The following is a 14,431-nucleotide window of genomic DNA, read 5'->3' on the forward strand; positions in this document are numbered from 1 at the left end:
GCCTCTTCTCACTCATGAACACAGAGGATCTGTCCCTCTATTTCTTTTATGTCTCTCACCATAGTTTTGTGGGGTTTTTGTCTGTTTGTTTGTTTTTGCGGATCTGGGGACGGAACCCACGGGCATTTGGCCTCCAAGCTACACCCCCTGCCCTATTTTTTATTCTTTATTTTGAGACAGGGTCTCACTGAGTTGCAAAGGATCTCACTAAGTAACTGAGGCTGTTTTGGAACCCAGAGGCTGCATTCCTCCTGTCTCAGCCTCCCAGATGCTGGAATTACAAGAATGTGCCACCATGCCCGGCTTAGTTTTGTGGTTTTACTGTACAGGTCTTACACATTTTTGTCAGATTTATTCCTGAGTATTTTACAGTTCTTGATGCTATTAAAAATGGCATTGTCTTAGAATCTCCATTTTTGCTTGTTCATTTCTAATATAGAGAGATGTAATTTATTTTTGTAATTGATCTACAATCTTACTTAGTTGTGGTTTTTCTGAAGATTTTATTGGATTTGCTACATAGATGATCTTGTCATCTGAGAGTAAGATGGTTTTACTTTTTTCAGTTAACTCTCCTTATTTCTTTTGCATTTTAAAAATCAGTAAAAAAAGAACTTCCAGTCTAATGTTGAATAGAGATGAGGACATGCTCCAATTTTACCTTGTCCCTGAACACCCTGTCTCTACTGCTCAGTTGATGTGGGCCGTGGGGCTTCATAGATGCCCTTTATCTTCTAAAATAAAAAGGATGTTCTTTTCTATTCCTAGTTCGCTGAGTTTTCATTAACAACAGATAGTGACCCACACCTGTAAGCTCAGTCCTTGGGAGGCAGAGGCAGGTGGATCACAGATTCACAGCCGACTCAGCAACTTAGTAAGAGCCTCAGCCATTTCGCAAGACCCTGTTTCAAAATAAGAAGGCCTGTGGGTGAAGCTTGGATGTAGGACATTGCTGGGTCCAGTCCCCAGCACCCCACACTCAACACACACGCGTGTGCACACACACAACAGGTGAACATCGCTGGGTCCAGTCCCCAGCACCCCACACTCAACACACATGCGCGCGCGCGCACACACACACACACACACACACACACACACAACAAGAGTGTACCACCATGCCCAGCTTTTTTTGGTCTGTTAATGTGATAAATCATATTGATTGATATTTAGATGTTAAACCAACCTTGCACTCCCGGGATGAACCACATGAGGTGTTACCCTTTTGACACATTGTTGGCTTTCATTTGCTAAAATTTGTTAAGACTTGAGTCTATGTGACAAATGTTGAACTGTAGTTTCCTTTTCTTCTAATGTTCTTTTCTGGTCTGGATAGCAGGGTACTGCTAGAATCCTAGAATGAGTTAGGAGTATTCCTGCCCCTCCAGTTTTCTGTAAGAGTTTTATGGAATTGGCATTATTTCTGCCTTAAATAGTAGATAGAATTGGCCAGTGAAGCCATCTGTTCCTGGAATTTCCTTTGCAAGTAGACTTTTAACCACAAATCCAATTTCTTTCCTGGATAGTGTTTGCTTAATGACCCATTTCTAGTTCAGCAGAAGGGTCTGTCTGTCAGTGTGTGGTCCTAGCTCCCCACACACTCTGACTTCCCCTCGACGCACTGATCACACCTGATGTCCTCCGCCTCTTGGCATCCATCATGCCCTAGTGACCTGCCCAGTCCCCAACCCATCCGTCTACCTCAGCTGCAGTCATCTTCCTCCCTTCAGCAGCCTCTGGCCAAACAGAAGGCCCGCTTCTGGAACACTGTGTGCCGTGCCTCTAGCCCCCATGCCTCTCTGAACCATCACTGTTCTCCCATGCTGTGAGGCCTTGTCCCTTCTACCCCAAGCCACCAGAACAGTACCACTCACTGCCCTTGCGGGGCCATGGGGAGCTTTGCTGTGTGGCCTTGTCGATCCCGTGGCTGCCTCCAACAGGTGTTCAGTCACCCTGCTGCCTCCCACTGTCTGACCAGTGTCTGGGCTGGGCTGCCTGCAGGGCTCGTTCCCAGGATCCACTTCTGCACCCCATGTTCTGTGGTGCCACAGCCCTGGACACCTGGATGGGACCCTGGGCTTGCAAGAGGCCCTGTTCTGGGCCAAGGGCGGGGAGGCGCAGGGTCTCAGAGGATGTCCTGAGGGCTGGGGCCAGCAGGATTCACAGTCGGGCCTCACACTTCAGCTCTTCCCCTCACACCTACCCCGTAGCCTGAGGGCCCCACTCTGACCTGCTGCCCCTTGGGCCAGCGTGACCCCACCATCACAGGGCATTGACACAGTGGCCCCCTCAGGCAGGGGCCCCATCCTCAGCCAGGCCGGTGGGCATCAGTGGGTGTGGAGAGGCTGCTGTGCTGGAGGGCAAACCCAGGAGGAGGGCTGAGCAGAGGCCAGGCTGCAGTGCTGGACTCTGATATGTCCCCACTCTCGGGCTCCCAGACGAGGGCTGCAGCTCCTGGCCCTCCCTTCAGACGGCTCTCAGTGAGGGACAGCAGCCCCCCCCCCCCCCCCCGTCAAGGGTATCCATGGGAACCAAGACCATTTCCAGCCATCTTCCTGCTCCAGGGGCACCAGCCTGCTCCACAACCAAGGGTGGGGGCCGGGGTGGCCTTGGAGTGGAGCATGCGGTCAGCCTGGGAACCCTCCTCAGAGCTGGGTGGGCCCCTCGCAGCAAGGCCTCCTCAGCGCCTCTGGGGTCCTCGTACCCCACCCATGGGGCCAGGAGCTCAGCCTCTCCTCCAAAGCAAAGCCTTTTGTCCCATCTTTACTGATGCAAAGCAAGAGAAAATGGGTCTCAACTGCTGACTGGTGCAGCAGGGAGACAGGGATGCATCCTCAAGTCAGGCTCACCCACTTGCGGCTTCTCTCAGAGGCTTTGAAAAGCAGCACAGGCTCAGTGCGGAAGGCAGCAGTGAGCGGGCGGGAGGCACTGGTGCTTGTGAGGCAGCAGTGAGCGTGTCCGTGTGTGTGCACATGCAAATGTGATTGTGCACATGTGTGAGCATGTTGCGTGTGCATGTTTGTGCTGCATGTATGTATGTGTGTTACATAAACATCTCTGTGTGTGTGCATGTATGCATGCATGTGTGCTTATGTGTATAAACTTTAGCTTAAATAACTAAGAAATGCAGATAAGCTCAAGTGTGATTCCTAATTGTTTATAGCGCCACCTGCCGCATCCCTCAGTAAGAGGCTAATGCTGCTGGGCCTGGAGGCGCAGGACTGTCATCTCAGGACTTGGGAGGCTGCGACAGGAGGGTCACAGGCTGGAGGCCAGTGTCAGCAACTGAGCAAGACCCTATTCTAAAACAAAAAGGGCTGGGGGTGTAGCTGAGAAGTAGACTGTACCCGAGTTCAACCCCCAGTACTGAGAGAGAGAGAGGGAATGCTGTGAGGTCAGGTTCTTACACCCTAGAAGTGAGACTCTGCCTGTGTGTGGCAATGGGGATGGGACCCAGGGCTCACACGCGTCAGGCCAGGACTCTGCCACTCAGCCACACTGGGACCTTTTCAAGGCCTGGGCCCAGTGCCAGCCTGGGCCTGGCTGTGTCCCCTGAGCCTGTGTCTTGGCCTCCACTGCTCCCCACAACTCCTTGGCTGAGGTGAGGGCTTTGCACCTGGCCTCAGGGGACTAAGGGGCAGACCCCAAGGCAATGGCAGTCCAGCCCTGGGCTGCAGTGGAGAGGGGTGGAGCTGGCCTGGTGGGACTTGGTGGGTTGTGGGATCAGCAGTTGCTTTGGGGCGCAGGGCCCAGGCTCTGCCGAGCTCTTGCTCCCTTGCCCCTGAAGCCCCCGCAGCCCCCGCTCTGGGAGACTCCCCAAGGCCATCGGCTAGCAGCTTTGTGGCCTTACTCCCAGATGAGCTCAGGGCATGGACAGGCAGGACCCACTAGAGTGGCTGTGGATCCATGGAGGGGTAGCCATGGCAACTTTGGGGGTCAGGCACCATGGCACTCACACACCTCGAAGGCAAGACAGGCGATGCAGGGCCTCCCTCCCCTCCTCAGGCAGCAGCATGGGCGGGTTTCCCCGCTGGGCTGCTGCTGCGCACGGTCCCTGGGACACAGCCTGCTGGGCCCTGGGCGTGGCCGGAGCTCTTGCTCAGAGTGCTCCTTCTGGGACACCATCGGGTCCAGAGGAGCCATGTCTGGACTTGGTCCCCAAGTCCTCGGTGCCCCAAACCTGGTGCACAGAGCCCTGGGCAGTGTGGTGGTGGCCATTTGCAGCGGGGCCCCTTGAGGGTGGTGCACCTGGACCTGCGTGGGGCTGACCCTCGGCCACTCCAGGGCGGGGCAGCTTGACGCTCCATCCCGCCTGGCCATCCAGAGGGCTGAGCTCTGTGACAGCGGCGGGCAGAGGCAGCCTGTGACCCCTAGGAGTGGCCTGAGCCTCCCCCTCCCCATTGCCCCCCATGCCCCGGGGAGGCTGTGCCGTGGCCCCATGTCTCAGGCCCGGGCCTCGCAGCGGGTGGGCTCAGGCACCCTTCTGAGGGCTGCGCAGGCGCGCACTTTCCCAACGTCTTCAGACAGATAAACCACGGCCCTGGGAGGTTAAGTTCCCATGAGAGTGGAGGTGGTGCCGAGCCTGCAGCCCGACCGCCTCACTTCTGTGAGCCCACCCATGGCATCAGCCCCGGTGGCATCAGATGGGTGCTCGGAGGCAGGACCAAAGGAGCGTGGGTAGGAAAAATGCAGGGCGCTCCTTCCTGATAGTGTGCGTCTCCAGGGGCAGCGCCGTTGCTGCTTAAGTAGGGGACACGGAGACTTGCAGGGTTTTCGTGTGTCCTTGCAAACCCAGTGTCTTGTTTCTGTGCAGGACTTCAAACTGAAATCAGAGGATTTGTTGTCCCTCAGTGATTCCGACACCCTCAGAGGTCGCTCTGGCTCGTGTGAGACTGGAACCGAGGGAGCCTGGGGAACAGGCAGGGAGAGCTGAGGGTGGCTGTACTGGGCGCCCATGGGACCCCACCGCGGGAGGGTCTGTGAGCAAACTGGTGTCCTATTTAAAGTTGTATTATTTTGGCCACAAGCTCCTGATTCTGCTTCTTTTTTGGGGGGAGTACTGGGGATGGAACCCAGAAGCATTCTACCTTCGAGCTACACCCCCAGCCCTATTTTTTAGTCTTTATTTTGAAACAGGGTCTCACTGAGTTGTGGAGGGCCTCACTAAGTAGGCGCTGACGCTGTCCTTGAACCGGGATCCTCCTGTCTCAGCCTCCTGAATGCTGGGATGACGAGCATGTGCCACCGTGCCTGGCTTCTGGCCCTGCTTCTTCACTCTCCAGTGCCGTGGCATCTGGAGTGTGCTCTAGGAGCAGAGCAGGCAGCTCCCCGTCCACGCGCTGCGATCCCAGGCCCGGCTGGTCTCAGCAGTTCTGTCTTGTGGGGAAACGCGAGGCCATGAGGCAGTGACTTGCCCCAGGTTACAAGACGGGCAAGCATGGCGCTGGGACCCGAGTCCACGGCCCTGACACCGCAGCACCCTTGGGTGTCCATGGCCTGGGTGTGCTGTAACTGAGGGTGAGCAGGCCCCTCAAGTGTACACGCATATGACACACGGGCCTTGGTCTTTCCCGTGGTTACAGGAGCTGTATACACGTATTCACACGCCACATGCCATATGCCCAAGCCCTTTGTTCTTCTCTGATGCTTGTCCCTGTGCCCACATATGCTGTTCTGACCACACACACACACACACACACACACACACACACACACACACATCCTACTGGCTCTCCCCTCCCCAGTTGTGTGTTTCTGGCCATCACGATGTTCTCTCTGGCCACAGTGACTGACCAATGGCGATCTTGTCAGCGGGGCTGGGTCCTTCCCGGGACCTCCCTGCAGAGATGCAGGGCCTCTACTGGGTGTGGAGCTGGTGCAGGCTCCGGACAGCCCAGCCTCCCCAGAGCTGATGGGTGCTCAGGAAGCCACAGGACATGGTAGGGGAGAGAGAAGTGGCAAAAATGTGCTGAAAATCAGTGAGAGAGTGGACGTAAGGCTCAGTTTTTCCCCCAAATGGTGGCCTTTTTAACATGTGACACACTGGGATTTTATTTTTATAATATCTTTATAGAGCTGGGCATTGTGGCACACACTTGTAATCCCAGTACTTGGGAGGCTGAGACAGGAGGATCGCAGGTTCAAAGCCAGCCTCAGCTACTTAGTGAGGCTCTCAGCAACTTAGTGAGACCCTATTTCCAAATAAAATATAAAAGAGGTCTGTGCTGGGCATGGTGGCACATGCTTATAATCCCAGCATTTGAGAGGCTGAAACTGGAGAATCGCGGTTCGCAGACAGCCTTAGCTACTTAGTGAGGCCATCTGCAACTTAGTAAGACCCTGTTTCAAAATAAAGAATAAAAAATAAGACAGGGGGTATAGCTCAGAGGTAGAATGCCCCAGGGTTCCATCTCCAGACCCACAAAATAAAGAAAGAAAAATAAAAAGAAAGAAAGAAAGAAAAAAGAAAGAACGCACGCACGCACTCTGGGTATAGTTTGGAGGTAGATTACCCATGAATTCAATCCCTAGTATCTCTCTGACATGCAAACACACACACACACACACACACACACACACACACACACATTCTTAAATATGGTAAAATTCATTTTTGGAGAATACATGGGTACTAGGCAAATAAATTACATTTAAAATGTATTCTCAGAGAAGCAGGTTTGAGAGCCACTGTGGCCTTGGGTCTGGATGCGGTTCCAGCCCAGGGCGGTGCTGTGTCCGGGTCTAAAACCCGGGCCTGCCAGGAACAGACAGTGTGTGGGAGTGTGGGGCATGCACACTGGGTCCGATTATCTCCTTGCCCCTAACCTTGAGCTGGCCTCGCAGCCTGTCTGGAGGCTGCTTCCCCTGGGGAGGGACTGCAGCACCCGCCCACCAAGTGTGTATTCACACCCACATGTGTACATTGGTGCACACTCAGGCACACTGCTCACACCCACAACCTCAGACATACTCGTATGCCTGCCCTAATGCACACCCACCTGCATTTGACACAGCTCCCAAATACATACCTCACGTTTTGTGCTCAGGAAGGTATACTCCCGCGATGGTTCAGGGGGTGGGGAAGGGTGCCCTCCGCTCCGGTCGCCCCAGCATGGCTGGAGCTGCCTGGGATGCTGAAGCGGAGTGAGGCCCACCTCGGGCCTTCCACGCGCACCTGCAGGCACTGCGGCGGCCAGAGCAGGGAAGGACTGTCTCCCTCTGTGACTCCTAAGCTGGGCAGTGACGCCACCTGTGATCCCAGGTCCTCGAGAGGCTGAGACAGGAGGGCTGCGAGGCCCGCCAAGTTAGGCAACACAGCGAGACCCTGACTCCAAACCAACAGACCAAAGCGTGACTCTGTCCGCAGCTTTCCTCCGCCCGTCCAGTGCCCTCCTCCAGGGCTAGGACGCCCGCAGCCTGAGGACCAGAGCACCGGCCCGGACGCTTCTGTGTTGTTCAGCTGGGCCTGGGCGCAGCAAGCGCAGCCACTTTGCGGAGCACTTTTCCTACCTGCTCAAACACTGACCACAGCTTCGGATCCCTATGTTCACGCCGTGGTTGTATGAATTGCTTCAAACACTTGCGATCAGTGGTAGGAATATTTCTGCTCTCAGGCACTGGGAGTATCTTGCAGATAGGACCTTTCTTGTCCGATCATCAGTAGCTTCTCCATAGGCCACCAGTGACCTTCTGTGGACGGGAAGCGAATCTCTGGGCCAAACAGCCCAGCGTCAGCCTGCAGGTCAGAGGTGGCTTCAGGATTCCATTACAGATTCTACTAGATCAGTGTCCTGGGGTTACTGTAACAAAACACCCACAAGCAGGAGGCTTAATTGACAGGAATTTACTGTCTTACAGTAAGTTCTGGGGCCCGAAGCCAGGGGTCAGGATGCTGGCAGGCAGTGCTCCAGGGAGGACTCTTGGAGGATCCGTCTGCCTGTTCCAGCCTCCGGAGGCTCCTGGCCTTCCTCAGGCCTGGGGGTGGCACTGCCTGCCCCCCTCCCCTCCTGTGCGTGCATCTCCTGTCCCTCATACGGACACCTACAGGATTTAAGGCCCACCCAGATAATCCAGGGTGGTCTCATCTTGAGAGCCTTCTTAAAACATCTACAAACACCCTTTTTTTTGTTGTTGTTGTTGTTGTTGGTGGTGGTGGTACTGGAGGTGGAACCCAGAGGCTTTCTACCTCCGGGCTATACTCCCAGACCTATTTTATACTTTATTTGGAAACAGGGTCTCACTAAGTTGCTGAGAGCCTCACTAAGTAGCTGAGGCTGGCTTTGAACCTGTGTGATCCTCCTGTCTCAGCCTCCCAAGTGCAGGGATTACAAGCGTGCACCACCACGCCCGGTTACAAACACCCTTTTTTAAAATGCTAGGAGTCAGCCGGGCGTGGTGGTGCACGCTTGTAATCCCCGAGCTTGGGGGGCGGAGACAGGAAGATCGTGCAGGTTCCAAGCCAGCCGTGCTGGTTTAGGAGACGCGGTTTCCAAGTAAAAATATAAAAAATAGGTGTCTGGGAGTGTGACCCGGAAGTAGAAGTGTTTCCAGGAACCCCAGTACCACCACCAAAAAAATAAAAAAATAAAATGCTAGCAGTCAGTTGCTGGGGCCTTGATGTGGACCAATCATATTTTGGGGAGCGCTGCTTAGCTCCTTACACTGCGCTCCTGGCCACTTGGTCTTCATCTCCTCCTGGGAGTGGCGGATCTCCTCCTGGGATCCTACTGCCCAGCGGGCAGGGACCAGGCCGAGCTGTGAGGCTTCCCCACTGGCTGCTCTTTCCATGATCCCACTTAGCACCAGAGCACCGCAGAGAGCGTGTATTCCCGCCGAGTGGAGAGCCTGCTTGTCTCATCCTCTGGTGTCTAATGGCTTCCCACTGTGTGTTTAGCAGATGCACGCTGGAAGCCAGCAGGTGTAGGGGCCTCTTTGGCGCAGGGATGCCACAGCGAGCAGAGCCGCTGTAGCGGCTCCATCTCCTCCCGCTGTCAGGAGATTAGTGCCCAGGCGCTGCCATGCAGGGAGGGTCAGAAAGAGCTGGCACAGGGTCTGCCTCTGGTCAGGAAAGAAACAAATCCCAATAACTAGAGAGCTGGATCCGGTGGGTGTCCAGGCAAGGAGCATTCTGGGCTCAGTGGCATCTGTGCAAAGGCCCTGTGGCCACAGCATGTCTGGCTTGTTTGTAACAGCAAGGAGTGAGCAAGGGAGAGGGAGGGCGGGAGGCCCACGGGACTAGGAGTGGGGGGTTCCAGCTGAGAAGGGGGTGGTTTATTCTGCCTGCAGAGGCTCTCTGCTCTGGACCCGGGAGAGTCAGGGTAGGAGCCTCAGCTCCACAGAGCAGCTCCTGGCAGGTCCGGGTGATCTGGGCCCAGGTGCTGGGCTCCTCTGAAGCCTGGGGATGTTCTGCCTTGTGAGTTCTGGGCCGCCTGGCTGTACTGAGCTCCGCTTGGAGCCTGGCCTCCGCAGGGCCTCGCCCTGTTATCCACAGGCCCCAATCAGGTGCCAACAGGCCTTGCACCCCAGGAGTAGAGTCAGACTGGGCCCGTGGGGGACGGAAAGGCCCTGCCTGCATCTTCCTAACACCTCTGCTGTCTCCCTGTCTGCTGTGCTGGTTAGGAGGTGGCGCCGTGGACACACCTTGTCACCTCCCCACGGATGGGCGAGATGCTGTCCAGGGCAGGAGTCGGGGCAGCGACCACGGCCAGACCCAAGTGCGAAGGCCCTTTGCTGTTGGCCTTCTGGAGACTGCTTCACCTGTCCCCTGTCCCTGCTACCTGGACTCCACCAGTATTGGCATCACCAAGTGCCACAGCCCTGTGCCCTCGCTGGGGCATCTGCCTGCAGATGTGAGCTCCCCTGGAGGGCCTGGGCCAGCCATGGGACGGCAGTTGGGTGGCTCTGAGCAGCCTTGGTCTCCACCCTGCCATGCCTGACGGGGCATCTGTCACTGGGCAGCAGGGTGCCGGTGGCCCTGCCCTGGGCGGCCCTCCACCTTGCTGCCCAGGTGGGTTCTTCCTGGGGTGACAGCGGGTTAGTCACAGCTGCTGGGCTGGCCACACTTGCTCCTTCCTGCTTCACAGAAGGCCCCGGGCCCCGGTATGGTGGCCTCTACAGGCATGCTAGAGTCCCTGTCGAAAGGGCCTTTGCACACTGGGGCCTCGGCCAGACGTCCACCCCAAGCCAGGCTTCTCTGCACCGAGTGCTTTGAGCCGGCTCTCGGTTCTCTCCCGGGGTGTTAGCTCCACTCGGTTCCTCCCTCACAACATCTGCTGGCCGCATCAGTTAGCTGTGCTGTGTAGCAAGTCCCCGTCCACCAAGTAGCCTGGGCGCCATCTCACAGTTGCCCTGGGCTGCTGCCTGGTGTGGATGAGGGCTTCTCTGTGCAGGGCCTCCACAGGCGATAGCCAGAGTCAGCAGGGCGGCCTCTTATCTGGGGCCAGCGTCCTTCCTGCTGACGCCTTTGGAGCGAGAAGAGACGGAAGCAGAGCCGTGACAGGTGTGGGGCGCGGCGCTGCCCAGCCTCAGCAGCAGTGTGCCCCCAAGGCTGCCCCGTGCCCACCGGATGCTCACACCCACACAGCAGGACTTGGGCTCTGCCTGGCCAGCTTTGGGCCTCGTCAGGCTGCACAGCCTGGGAGGAGCAGCCTGTGAAGCCTCTCTGTCCTGGGAGCAGTGAGGACGCTGCGCCCAGTCGCCTGTTTGCAGCCCTGTGATAGGCCCACAGAGTGTCTAGAAGGACCCCAGGCTCATGCCTGCTGCCCTGAGGGCAAGGGGAGTGTGGCCGCTGGAGGCACCAATCAAAACCTGGACAACCCTCGGAAGGGGCTACCTGAGGCTAGCAAGGGTGCCTGGGGACGCAGCCAGCCAGCCGGCTGGCCTGAAATCTGGGCCTTGGCATTCCATCCTGATCTAGTTATCCTGGATCAGCACTCGCGCTCCCATGGGGACCTGGTGTTGGAGGTAGGCTCTGCCGCCAGAAGCCTTCTTTAAGAAAGCAGGGTCCCGTGTGAAGACACGGGAGGAACACCATGTGGGGGCCTGCAGAGGAGGGGACGCAGTCTGCCTGGGAGGGATGAGCGGGTGTGGGCCGACAGCCGTGCAAAGGCCCTTGTGTGGGTCGGTGATGCCCCGACAAAGGACCACAAATCAAGCCGCCGATACCGCAGAGGGAACTGATCATCTCAGCCCCGAGGGCGAGTCTGCCCCCACCTCCCTCCAGCAGCAGGAGTGGCTGGTAGCCCTGGGTGCTCCTGGCTGCCCTCTTCACACAGCACCCTCCCGGTGTGTGTCTGTGTGCAAGCCTCCTCTGGATCAGGGCCTACCTGGCCCCAGTGTGACCTCGTCTTAACCAATGATACCTGCTAGGACCACATTTCCAAATGAGGTTTCATTCTGGGCTGCTGTGATTGAAGACTTCAGCATATGGAGGTGTACACATACCTCCCTGCTAGACCCTGCTGTGCTGGACTTCCAGGGCCCCGGCCAATGGGAAGGGCCCCCTGCTGTGGACTGCCACCAGCAGCTGGGTGCAGCGGCCATGACTTTGGCAGAACGCTCCTGGAAGGCGGTTCACCCCACTTGTCCAGGACTCGCGAAGGCAGAACTTTCCTCTGCGCAGCAGATTCAGCTCCCTGGATGCCTTCCGACAGGTGGGGCTGCCCTGGCCCAGGGGCCAAGTGGGAACGGGCTGCATGGCCACCACACGTGACCCCCGGGCAGGCCATGCTCACCCCACACCTGGTCTCTGCCATCTCCTCTCTCCCCTCAGCCAGGCCTCTTCCCAGGTCCCTGCAGGTGGCCTGGCCCCGACGCACTCCCCGCTTCCAGGCGCCTCTGCCCTCAGGCCCTGCGCACACAGGAGGCCAGGACGCCTCTGGGATGGCTGCCCTCTACCTAGCATGAGGACACTGCCTACTGACTTCCAGCCCGCTCGTCCGTGGGCTCCAAGGAAGGGGCGAGAGGAGCAGTACCTCTCCAGCTGTTTCCTCGAGGGTCTGGCGGGAGCCATGTTCTGTGGAGCATCCTGTAGGCAGCCCTGGCCAAGAGGCCGCAGTCCGGGTTCCTCCGCTCCTCATCCTCCACCATTGCCAGAGTGGCCCCATCATGGTCCAGACGCCGCTTCCTTCACTCTGGCTGCGCTCATCTGTCTTCTCCAGGATGTCTTCCTGATGCTCCAGGCCCATCTCCATCCTGGGTGAAGAGCCCTTCCTCTGATCTCCCATAAAAACACCCTATTCAGCAGGGTGTGGTGGCGCACACTTGTAATCCCAGTACTTTGGAGGCTGAGACAGGAGGATCGCAGCTTCGAGGACAGTCTCAGCAAGTAGTGAGACTCTTGTTAGCCTAGTGAGACCCTGCTTCGAAATAAAATTAAAGTAGGACTGAGGGTGTAGCTCAGAGGTGGAATGCCCCTGGGTTCATTCTCCATGACCATCCAAAGCATGAAACCCCAAACACCCCATTCACGGCTCTTCCATTATACTTTCATTATTGTGTCACATCCTGAGCTTCTCTGAACTGCGCTCTGTAATTCCTGGCTTATCATTGGTGCTTATTCATGTTTATGGGGTACGTGGATGACTGGTTGGGTGGATGGATGGATAGATGGGCAGGAGGGCAGATGGAAGAGATGGATGAATGGGGGCAGAGGAATGGGAGACTTCTGCAGGCAGCAGCCAGTCCACGCTCTGCTTTGGGGCCCAGAGTGGCTCACAAGGATGGTATGTGCGTGTGCAAATGTCCAGGCTTTCAGTGCACATTGAGGTGTCGAGCACACTCGAGGACTGCTTTGGGGCTTGTGAATCACTCTGCTTGCCCCTGTCTTCCTGGTAACCAGGCCTTGCAAAGGGCTTCAAGGGTTCGGAGATAAATCTGCCCAGCGTCATATCCAGAACATCCTGCAGTGCTCTTTGCCCACGTTGGCATATTCTCTCTCTCTCTTGTCACTTCTCTCTGTGGTGCTGGGGATGGAACCCAGGAGTAGTCTACCTCCAAGCTATACTTCCAGCTCTATTTTTTATTATTTATTTTGAAACAGGGTCTCACTAAGTTGCAGAAGGCCTCACTAAGTAACTGAGGCTGTCTGTGAACCGCGATCCTCCAGTCTCAGCCTCCCGAATGCTAGGATTACAAGCGTGCCCACCACGCCCGGCTTCTGGCATTCTCTCTTATTTCACAGATTCCTAGAAATTCAAGGTGACAAAGGCCTTTTTTCTGCTAAATTATCTTTTGTCTTTTTGTCTTTTTTTTTTTTTTTTTTTTTTTTTTGGTGGTCTGGGGTTCCTGAAAACCCTTCTACCTCCGGGCTATACTCCCAGACACCTATTTTTTATATTTTTATTTGGAAACAGGGTCTCAAGCCAGCGTGGCTGGCTTCGAACCTGCGTTGATCCTCCTGTCTCCACCTCCCAAGCGCGGAGATTACAAGTGTGCGCCACCATGCCTGGCGTGCTAAATTCTTTATTGCATCCGATTCTCTTAGCCGAGTGTGATGCTGCATGCCTGTAATCCCAGTACTTTAGGAGGCTGAGGCAGGAGGATCACAGGTTCAAGGCCAGCCTCAGTAACTTAGCAAGTGCTGGTTTCAAAATAAAAATAAAATAAAACAGAGCTGGGGGTATAGCTAAGAGGTAAAATGCCCCAGGCTCAATCCTATGTAGTCATAGGAGACACCTTGGGAATAATAATACATCTGCAGTCCCACTATTTGACAAAAGATAATACACTTTACATTTATGTTTGATGTATTTTATAATCATCTGTGCATCCAATATCTCGTTTTCTGTGTGTGGTACTGAGGATGGACCCAGGGGCATTCGACCTCTGAGCGACACCCCCAGCCCCATTTTTTATTTCTTTTTTTTTTAAAGAGGGTCTCATTGAGTTGCAAGGGCCTCACTAAGTAGCTGAGGATGGCCGAGAACCCGTATCCTCCTGTCTCAGCCTCCTGAATGCTGGGATTACAAGCATGCACCACCATGCCCGGCTAATATCTAATGTTTAAAATGCTAGTTTTTGTTTTGTTTTGGTACTGGGGATGGAACCCTGTGGCATTCTACCTTTGAGCTACATCCCCAACCCTTTTATTTTATTTACTTATTTATTTATTTATTTAGGTGTTGAGGATTAAATTTAGGGATATTCTACCTCTGAGCTATACCCCCAGTCCTATTTTATTTTATTTTATTTTATTTTATTTTTGAGGCACTGGGGATGGAACCCAAGGGCATTCTACCTCTGAGCTATACTCTAGCCCATTATTTTATTCTTTATTTTGAAACAGGGTCTCACTGAGTTGCAGAGGGCCTCACTAAATAGCAGAGGCTGTCTGTGAACCGCAATCCTTCTGTCTCAGCCTCCCGAATGCTGGGATTACAAGTGTGTGCCACCACGCCTGGCTTTATTTTTAGTTTGAAACAGAATGTTGCTC

General features: G+C 55.4%; 1 protein-coding gene across 3 annotated transcripts in view; it reads left to right on the forward strand.

Moving 5' to 3' along the window:
- ZFYVE28 (zinc finger FYVE-type containing 28) overlaps positions 1–14,431 on the forward strand; it is a gene marked incomplete at both ends in the record, with an annotated part of 111,523 nt that overhangs the window by 91,706 nt on the left and 5,386 nt on the right. The window lies entirely within an intron of this gene.

This window comes from Muscardinus avellanarius (assembly GCF_963383645.1).
Source record: "Muscardinus avellanarius genome assembly, chromosome: 6".
NCBI classification, from domain to species: Eukaryota; Metazoa; Chordata; class Mammalia; order Rodentia; family Gliridae; genus Muscardinus; species Muscardinus avellanarius.